We start from the raw sequence: 11,015 nt of genomic DNA, 5'->3' as shown, positions 1-11,015 counted from the left end.
GATGCTTCCTTCAAGGTGCCTTGTGAGAGATTTGATGATGAAAACTTTTCAATGTGTAGATCTGGAGATCTTCAATGATGCGCTTGGATCTGAGTACCTTCCTTTGATGATGATGAGTCTTTGATGTAAACCATTCTTGGATGAACCTTCTTGTAGATGCCTTTAGATGGAAGGATTTATTCTTTCGTTTGTTCCCAGGATGGTAGTCTGTCTTGATGGATCTAGGAGAGGAAATAGTAATCCTTGTTGTCTTTGATGGATTTGGAACCCTTTCTTGTGGATATGATGCTTCAACCTTTGTGATCCCTTTCTTCTTGATCTTGATGCTTATGTGTTCTTGAGATTCTCTCCTTAATGCGTCACCTTAGTTTTGATTCCATGTTTAAGAATCTAGGGCATCTAGATTTGGATGAGATTCTTCTGACAATGATAACTATTTGTGGAGTACTTTTTACTTTTCTTGTTAGTGCAATATTCTCTTATTATTATTAGAGTGTGTTCTCTTACTTCATCAAACAATTATCAAAACAAAAAAGACAAGAACACAACATGTTGGCTCTCAGTCAAAGAAAAATATCTCTCCCTCCTAGAGAGGAAAACCCTTCTGCAATTTTATCTTATTGAAGCTTCAATTGACAAATGCCAAATCCTAGACCCTTGAACTATAGATCCTCCAAGCACAAGACACAACCTCTCTTTTGAAAATTCCTCCTTTTGCACTGCACCTTGATCTTTTCCTTCACACTTCTTCTGGCAACTTTCCTTCACTATTTTTTCCAGCAACTACAGAAACCCTAGGTCTCCTTAGAGACCTCTTCTTTGGTGTCTTCCTTTCCTTCTCTACCTCGCTTGGAAGTCTTCCTTCTCCTTGATACTTAGGCTAGATAATGAGCCTCTTCTTCTGGTGTATCTCTGAGTTAGAGGTTGATCCTCTTAACCCTACTGCAGATCTGATTTCTTCGCACGTGTGGCTAATCTAGGGCTTGAAATAAACCCTTTTTCTTGCTTCCTTCCTTCACTTTAGGTAAGACCTACTTCACTTGAGATGGAGGCACCCAAAACACTTCTTCTTATGTTGCTACACTTAGGGTTATTTTATGACAATAGACATGCCTTTTTTCATTCGCATATGTGGCAAGGATTGGCCCCAAAACGGCCCTCCCAAACTTGGTTTCTCTTCCTTCTTCTTCACTGCCCTAGAATCACCTTTATGCTCCTTTTTCGCACCTTTTTCTTTCTCTCTTCTTCGTTGATTTCATAGATGATTGATGCTCTTTTGGTGAGGTCAAAATGCCCTATATATAGGAGTCTGTCCCTCCTATTTGGGCCGACTTGAGCCAGAGAGGCCGACATGTCCTTAAGTGCACCAAAAAATTCATTTCTTTGAGCCGACTTGAAGAGGAGACTTGTCTTTTATTTGGAAGATCTCTTTTGACATATTTCTTTGACTCTACTACATAGATTTACAGTGTAACATGCCCACATGGGTCTTTGACAATTACGTTGACTCTTTGACTTTCCTAGAAGCACTCAAACATGTGCTTGACCTATGCAATGAGCAAGAAACTCACTTTTACAATTTACAAAAATTATAATTCTTTTATTTTACAAATACAAAGATCAAAATTACATTTATGAAGACCGAACCTAGTTACACCTTTCTTCAACACTTCTTTCACCCAGCTCGTGCTGAACAAGCAGTGATCAGATTATTGGGTGATGGTTCTCGAAGAGGTAGGGTTTGAAATGCTTCATTGCCTTGTACATTGCATATGCTTGTTTGTCCACAGTGGGATAGTTCAGTTCAGGGCCTTGTAGGCTTGCACTCATGAAGAAGATGGGTCGTTCATTGTTCAACTCATCTTTTAGAGTGAGCATAACAATAAGTTAAGTGTCAGAAGAAAAATTATAGAGCAAGAAATATTTGTTGAAGTTTGGGTTGTACAGTGCGGGTGCTTCTGTTATAGCTTGCTTGATACAGGCGAATGCATCCCTTTCCTTCTTTCCCCAAATGTAGATTGTGTCCTTCTTGATCATCTCTTGGATAGATTTGACAATCTACGCATAATCAGAGATGAACTTTCTGCAAAAGTTGATTTCCCCAGGAAAGACTGCATGGATTTCTTGTTCACAGGCTGAGGAATCTGCGTGATTGTCTGAACTCTGTCAGGATCTACCTTGATCCCAGTCTTGGTAATGATGTGTCCAAGCAGGTTTCCCTCGAACACTGCAAAGGTGCTCTTTTTGGGATTAAATGATATCCCATATTTTCGACATCGCTCAAAGATTTCCGTAAGATCGCACAGATGGTTTGACCGTTGTCTTGATAAAACTGTCACATCATTGAGGTAGACCACCACGCTCTGTCCGATGAGCCCATGAAAGGCGATGTCCATTGCGCGCTGAAAATTTGCGCCTGCTTTCACTAGACCAAACAACATTCTGTGGAAAGAAAACGTATCCCACTTGGTACAAAATGTTGTTTTGAGTCTGTCAAGCTCTGCTACTAGGCCCTGGTTGTATCCTGAAAAGTCGTAAAGTAAAGAAAACATCTCTGCTCCAGATATTGTCTCCATTATATGCTCCATGGACGACATTAGGTGGTTGTCCTTGTCCGAGGTGCAGTTGAGATTATGAAAATCTACGCACAGGCAGATCTCCTGGACTTCTTTCTAATAGGAACTAGATTGGAAACCCGCGTGGAATGTCGAACTTTGTAGATAATCTAAGTATCCAACAACTTGGTCAATTGTTTCTATATGAGGGGCTCAAGTGAATGATGAACTTTCCTTAGCTTCTATTGGAAAGGCTCGGCCACTTCCTTAATTGGAATGACATGCTAGATTATTCGCGTGTCATATGTCTTCAGGTCATCGAACATCCGTGCGAACACACCACGGTACTATCTGAAGAGGCGAATGAAAGCTTATCGCTCTTGTGATGTGCATGTACCGAGATTTACAAACTTTGGATCCTTGTCCATTCTCAAATTAATCTGTTCATGCAATAATGTAGAGTTGTGGGTTTTAGCATTCACAGGTCTCTGAAATCAGTTTTTCAAGTCGTACAGCTTCTCAAGTGATACTACACCCTTAGGGATAAGGTTGGTTTTGCTTACATCGGCTGCATCCTGCAGACACTGCTCGTGCTCATCCTCGTCTATCGTTGCATCTTTGAAGACGTCAATGTTAGCCATGAAATGTAGTATCTATTGATTATCATCAAAAATGCATAAATTAGTGATGTTATCCTGGACAGATGGTTTATACAAAATCTCAACAGAAAATCTATCCCTTAACGGTGACATCCTAGCAACTGCATTCACTAAGACATCTGCAACTGCATTACGCATTCTTGGTATAGAATAATATTGAAAGCTTGGAATTAAGAGATAATTCGCCATACCTCTTCTTGATAACTCTTAAGATGGGGTGACACACCGTGTATAGTGTTACGTACCCGATGCACCACGATCTCTAAGTCACCTACCATTTTAGAACAACAACGTTGAGGCTGATGGATTTTTTTTGGCCCAAGATGAGTGCTTCATACTTGGCGGTGTTTTTCGTGCACTCAAACTCCAAGCGGCTAGAGATTAAAAATGTTTTCTCTGCAGCGGATATATTAAGGCACAACTGTCTCCAGAGCCCTCCTATGTTTTGGAACCGTCAAAGTACATGGTCCACATATCATATGTACAAGGATTGCTTATCGCACTAGTACTACTATCACTACTTCAACTATTGTTACGAACTATTGTACAAGTCTCATTCTCGCTAGCTGGGTAGGGAAAGAGACCCAACTGTGTGTCTGGTGGGGTCGGGGATGGCTGTGCAAGATAGCACCCCAACTGTGTCTCCAGAAAGCAATTGTCAAACATAAGTTCTGCAAAAGCCAATGGTTCATTTTGTCCATCCAAGGGAGTCACATTGTGTCTCATGTATCTCTCTAAAAATACCCAAATCTGGTTGTTTCTATCCTTATACGGAAGCCACAAGTGCGACCATTCAATGGAAAAGTATCCTTGCAGCTTGCTTGACCAGTCTCTGCTGAGATATACGCCATATGCTTCCGGGATGTCCACAATCACAATATTGATGCATTGATGAACTCGTCCATCGGACGATAACCAGATGATCACATACAAAAGTTCACCAATTGTCGGCACACATGTTCTGTCAAGTTGGATGATCTACGCAGTTGTCTTTCTCCATTGGGCATTGATCTTCTTAGAGATGCAGAGTGGCATGACATTAGTTCATGCGCCAAAATCAACCAAACAGTTGTGGACATTGAAATTGAAGATTTTAAATGATAACAAGAAAGGTGGGCACAGTGAATTCGCCTCCTCCATACAGAGCACATTGAGCATGGATGCAAGTGTGTCAGGAGACTTACTTGATCCCTTGCTAGAAGAGGTAGCATCACCTATAGAGGTTTGCCCAAGTGCATGTAGAAGAATGTCTTGTTAACTCATGATTTTGGTTAACTCATACAAAGATATGTTTGCACGTGTTTTCTTCATGTCCTCTACAATGTTGTAATTCAGAGCAGGAAGACTCACCGAGGTGTCCAGGGGTAGACTTTTGTTCGTGGTGTCCGATGGGCTGCTCTTGTCTTTGTTGCTCATGGGAGTACTTTTTTCTATAGTTGTCTTCTCGAACTTGCTCTAAGTTTTCTGTGTTGAGTTGACCGATGGATCTACTGTCCTTAGCATGTATTTTTTTATTTTATCTCTCAGTATCTCAAACACAGTGGGGACCCCTTGACTTCTCAAGTTGTACCGATTATTTTGCTTTGGGGCCAGACCATCACTTGGAGGCTCCTTCTTGGTGGTGGTCTTCTGGGCTGTGCGCGAACACTAATACATGTTTACTACATGCCCAATACTTGGGGCTTCATCAGATGCAACATATTCTTCATCTTCATCATTGGGCTCAGCCTGTTCATTGGCCACGATGCCTTCGGAAAACTGTGTGGCCATGTTGCTCATCATATGGTTCCACTTCAGGCACATTCTTTCCGAATGTTGTTCACAGTGGAATGAGCAGTACGAGTCTACCACGAGCTTTTCAAGGTTCAACACCATGTTGGAGCTCTACACAGATTTGACTGGCTAGCTGTTGCCTGAAGTCGCATTCTTCTTTGGCAGGTACCTAGAAGGCCTGCTGCTCACGGTTGTCTCGCTTGTCCATTATTTAACTTCAGCAACTTCGATAGTCAGGGACTTGAGGAGACGAGTAAGGCTCTCAATGTCACTTGCTTCCTTTTCCTTAGCCTTACTCACAGAGGCCTGAGACCTCTTGCCCGTGTCCTTGGAGTCCTTAGTGGATTCGTCATCTACAATGGCTCCAATAGTGTGCAGGGCTTTCTCCACAGGAATAGCCTCTTCACAATTTTTTTTCAAGGTTGGTCTTGGAGCTTGCTTGACGAACTGCGCAATACTAGTTGGCAGGGCATATGTGTAGTAGTCGATGGTGATGGAGTCATGAGGTTTAGTGTCTGCTGAGAACTTGTTCAGAATTCAGTTAAACCTCTGATTGAAATCTTTGACCTTCTCTTTCTACTCCATCTTGAGACTACCCAACTCCTTTAACAACATGGCGGGGGTCTTGTCTTCAACAAACTTTTCAAGAAAGATCCTTTTGAACATCCCCTAGTTCTGGATGGAATTTGGTGGAAGGTTGTGGTACCATACAACTGCTCTGCCATCCAAGGTACATGGAAACAGTCTGCATGCAATGTCATCATAACGTACCTCGAGTGTCTGCAGATGTAGGTAGAATGTGTCTAAGTGGTCTTCTTCCTTCACTCTCTTGTTAATATCATACTTCGTTAAAGGCTTCTCCGCGTGTATTGAAATCGTGTGCAGGACACCGGGAAGTGCCAATGGGCCCTAAGTCATCCATTCCAGATTTTACTCTGCCACGTTGTCCTCTTCTTCATCCTCCTCCTCTTCTTCGGAATTTGATGGCTCTTCCTTTGAATCTGTTGGTTCGTCTTTGCCTCCACCTCTTCTGTTGCCTTCCTCTCCGTCCCCTGCACCGAAACTTGAGGCCAAGAGTAAGATGTTGTCTTCTTCTTCCTTTCAAAATTTTGGAGGTTCCTCTTCATTTTCCACAGCGTTTGCCAGCTCTTCAAGAGTGGCAAAGATTGCTTCTTCCACAGATGAGACTACCACCCCTGTGGGAGTTTCTTCTTCCACAGATGAGACTACCACCCCCATGGGAGTAGTCTTTTGCTTCCTTTGCAAATATGGAAGAGTGTACACTCCTGGAATCAGTCCAACAGTTTTAGCGAATTGACGGGTGATGGGACAGACAACGCAGATATGCTGATACGAAATTTCACGTTCAGGTCTAGGAGGTGAGAAATGACCAACTTCAGAGTTGCGCATAGGGGAGAGGGAATGAGTGTTACTGCCTTAACTAGATGATGGATGAGTTGGGTCGATGAGACAATCAACCATAAACTGTTGACGACCCTCCTTCTAGCGCCAGAAATGTTGACGATGTTGAACCCAGCAACATTCAGGAGATCTACCTAGTATGAAGTCTCAATTATACCTCACATCATTTGGTGTAGGAGTCTCATCCGGTATGATGGTCTGGCTACCATTTACTTAGAGATTTTCCTTAGCTCTTGTTGTTCAACACATGAGAGTGTTATGCTGGTGTCTTCAAAAAGAGAGGTGAGTATGCCTGGTGAGTGCGTAATGTAACTCATGCCTCGGTTCTCTTATTGCAAAGGGAGAGAGTAAAGTGAGCCTCTAAGTGAGAGGTAATAGTACCACCCAGGAAGAGACACACGCGAACCAGAAAGGTTTGTCCAGCATCCAGCGGAATAGTCCACAGTGGATGCAACAGTCGTTAAAACCGAAGTGAAGGGGACAACACGTACACCACCCAGCGGAGTAGTCCACATGGATGTGACGATCATTATAACCAGAAAACAAAGATGGTTTGTCATGTATCCGGTGGAGTAGTCCATAAGAATGTGACAATGATGATAACCAATACACAAAGGTGGTATGTCTAGTATCCCACGAAGTAGTCCACAGGGATTAGACAGTGGTGATAACCAGTACAACACATTCCCAACAATGTAAGTATTAAAACAACCGAAGTAATTCAACTATCTTAGTACAGGTGAAACAAACATGTATTACAAATGCCAAAAGAGTATTCTTACAAACATCTACAAAAAATGTGCTAGCCTTAATAGGCTTTTGAATTAAGCAAAAGTTCCAAGACACATTTGTACACCATACATCACTAGTCCTAGTAGTGGGACACTGGAGCCACTCCTCGCTCCTCAAAGAACTGATTGAAAACTCTCAAAGCTATGTGGGAGGAACCAAGGTGAAAAGTCCTTGCTCATACAATGAGAAAGATATATATAGCCAAGGGTGATGCTTGACCCTTGTGACTCTTGAACTACCCTCATGATCGTTGAACTTCCTATGATTTTTCAACTGACATGACTCTTCAACTTCTTGTGTGCATCCATTGGACTTTTACTTTACATTACATTTAGTTACAACAGATATGGCCCATAGTGGTGATGTGGCCTTGACAACTCATGACACAACTTGACACGACACTACTGACATATACTCATTGGCTGTGGTGTCCATGTCAAGCTATTGAACTGCTAAGTGATGGATGTACTCTCAGATGTGCTTTGTCTTCTCCTCTGCATGGCCTGGTGTTGTCGGCTCTTCGATGGTCTTGGTCTTGTTAGATGGTTCCATGCATGTGTTCCTTTCGCTTGTTTCTTGATGCGCTTTGTTCGTCCGTTCATTTGCAAGTAAGTCCTCTAGCATGTGCACTCCTTCTTCATCATGTTTGTTGTATCGCCATGACCTACCAATGTACCTGTGCTTGCAATTCACTCATGACGGGACAACATCAAATCTAAAACCTCCTAGTCTAGCATGATCAATTGTTTTCCATGTTTCGGGCCCGGGACAGAGGACAAGTTGGGAGAAGACCCAGTAACTATGCATTGTGCAGTTCTAGGTGACAGGGAGGGGGGTTGATCACTGAGATTGCATAAAGCGCAGCTCAGGCTTGGACAAGGAACTCTGGGGCACAATATTCACTGTCCAGGAAAACTGCATAAAGGCTACTAGGAGGCAGAATTATGCAGTTGCAAGGTGGGACCCTGAGGGACATCTCTGCGCGGTTTCGAAAGGGAAGACAAGGTCGGACAGTAGAGGGACCAGAGGACAGTTTTGCGCAGTTTTTGAGAGCAGTGAGTCTCGACTAAGGGAAGTCACTGGGAGGACATCTCTACGGAATTTCTAGGAGCAGTGCAGGCTCAGGTCTCTGCACAAGGCATGGTTCCAGCAAGCAGGAGGGAGGCTTGATAAATGTTCTTGCGAAGTGCGTAGTTCAGAGGCAGTGAGGCAGTCTCTGCGCAATTTTGGGAAGGAAGACAAGTTGCTCACCTCTGGGATTACGCTGTGCAACTGACTCAGAGGACAGCCTCAAGAACTGCACAGTTCCAAACAACATAGCAGCACCACTAAGCGTTGAGACTGTGCAGTGCAACTTAATCGGGGTCCGATGAAGTGAAGTTGTTCCGTCGAGATTTTTTTAGGAAAATGGCTAAGTTTGAGAGGCAAGTGAACTTGTGATGACTCGACATTGTGATCACACACTTAACGTACTTCGACAACATGACAAGATGACAACACTGATCACCAGGACAACATAGCAAAGCATGACTCTCTGTGGGACTGTCTAGAGTTGAAAGCGACAAGTGTGACACTTGGGATAGACCTTTGGACGATCGTGACGACACTTGTGCAACAATGCTTACAACTTTGTGTGTGAGTGCGACAAGTGTTCACATAGCTAAGACAACCCAAACACACAAAGACAAGCCTTCGAAATGACCAGAACAAGATCGCAAGCATGACAAAGCAATCAATATGCCAAAAGATGACAGTTGGTTAAGCAAGCAAAAAGGTGAAAAGACTCTAAAATAGATCAAGGAATGAACTCGAGTGTTTGCAACCATCAAAGGAAAAACAAGGCTCCAAAATTTGAGTGCAAGACAAAATTTTGGAGTGTTGCAGCCGCTACAACAGACCTTACGAAACATTATTATGAGCTCTTTTCAATAATTTTGAGAGCAATTGATTATGCTTAAAAGATTGAGGACACATATTTTCTCGATGTGTTAAAGACACAATAGAAGACATAGGTTACAATAATTGCAATGGGTTGAACTGTTAAATTATTGATTCAAATAAATAGTAAATATTTTGATATGCTTGTGTACTTGCATTAAATAATTCACTTATGGACCTTTTAGGATCAGCCATATTATTTTAATCGAAGAAAGATACAAATGTTCATGACTTTGGTAATTAGTTCCTTGACTCGATTAGCACACAATGTAATGGCATCTTTTTCATTTTTCCAAAGCATATAATTGAGTTCAATAAGCCTTGCAATATAAAGTAGCAATGATTGGTTATAAATTGGCATCAAACAAGGAATAGAGGTAAAAATGATGATTTTTTATGATTGATGGTACTATTGCAGATAAATATTTTGTCATTTTCAAATAATAAGCACGATATGGTATGCAATAGTTTTAGCAAGAAATTAAAAATTCACTGATCATCCAAGAGAACCACAAAAGTTGATTGAGCAGAGGTTGAACAAGATGAACACCTTCATTTGGTTGCTTATGCATCTATAGACTATCTACAGGGATTGAAGGGTATTGTATAGCAATATCAGAGATATACTGTGCTCGTTAAGTGAGGATAATTCAATAACAGTTTCTAGATTTTGCAAAACTCAGTAGCTCCAATTACATATTTGTTACAAGAGATGATCGGACTATTCCACAGGTGATTTCCATTTTATGGTGGAGGATGTATGGGACAGAGCTCTAGAAATTGTACAACTTGCTATACTTTTGATGTCTTAGGTTGCCATTTTCTTAGTGGTTAGAAGATCAATTGGTGTGTATATAGTTTTATCGACTCTATAAGAGTAAGTTGTAACAAACTCAACTCTAAGAGAGCACAAAAAAAATTGTTTTGTGGGAAATAATCTTGCCTTTAAACTTTGAAGGCTCCACACTGTTTAGAAGGAGCTGCAATACGATGGACTGTGGACGCAGGAATACTTCACAAATTGGCAAGGAAAGCAGAACCATGGGTGGGATTGTCTGATGGGTTGTAAGATGGTATTAGAATGGAGGTTGACTGACAATAATGATGCAAGATGACCAAGTGAGGCAAAAGAAATTTTCATAAGCAACAAAGTAGTAGAAGAATGATTTATATTATATACATATTAGTCTTCACTGTTCAGGCTATGCATTCTCAGCACATATTTTTGGCATTTTACCATTTTGGACAATGTAATAATTGTTTGTGTAAATGGAATTTTCATATTGCATCAAACTGAAGTTAAATTGGGACATCTTCGTGATATTATCAATCACAAGTTTGTATTCAAGTTTTTTTGAATCGTGAATAGTATATGTTTCTTTTCTATGTAGTTCACCGACTCTGGACCACTACATCCACAGAATATTGTACTAGGCAGATCCACCTGAAAGGATCACTTCCTGCCAGCTCAACTACGGAGCCTGACCCTGAGGGTGTCGAGAGAATGAACCTGTGACCTCTCAATAGCAAAGGTGCTTTAACGTTGGGGACTCGACCAAATGAGCTAATCCTTGGGGTTGTCATGATTCATGAATAGTATATGTTGTTCATGGAATTGTTCAATTTGCATGTGATTAGTTTATTACTTTGTATATGTAACATTGATTTTTTCATAATGTTTTAGCATTTCATTCATGTCTTCCCCTAAAATCCCCCTCTTTGACATCATGGAGACTGTCACCTCATCCAGCTCTTCCCTTGTTCCTTGAACCCGAAGCTCGGTGTTACAGTGTCCCAACAGTTGAGTTGAGAGGCCCAAATGCAATGACCAACTTGATCTAAGAGAAGACCCCCTTGACATCCACAGCAAGAGTTC

Source organism: Pinus tabuliformis, chromosome 1_2, assembly GCF_031772625.1.
Source record: "Pinus tabuliformis cultivar Carrire ecotype Pingquan chromosome 1_2, CPIR1, whole genome shotgun sequence".
In the NCBI taxonomy this organism is placed as follows: Eukaryota; Viridiplantae; Streptophyta; class Pinopsida; order Pinales; family Pinaceae; genus Pinus; species Pinus tabuliformis.
The sequence above is the reverse complement of the archived record's forward strand: the minus strand, read 5'-3'. Positions refer to the sequence as shown.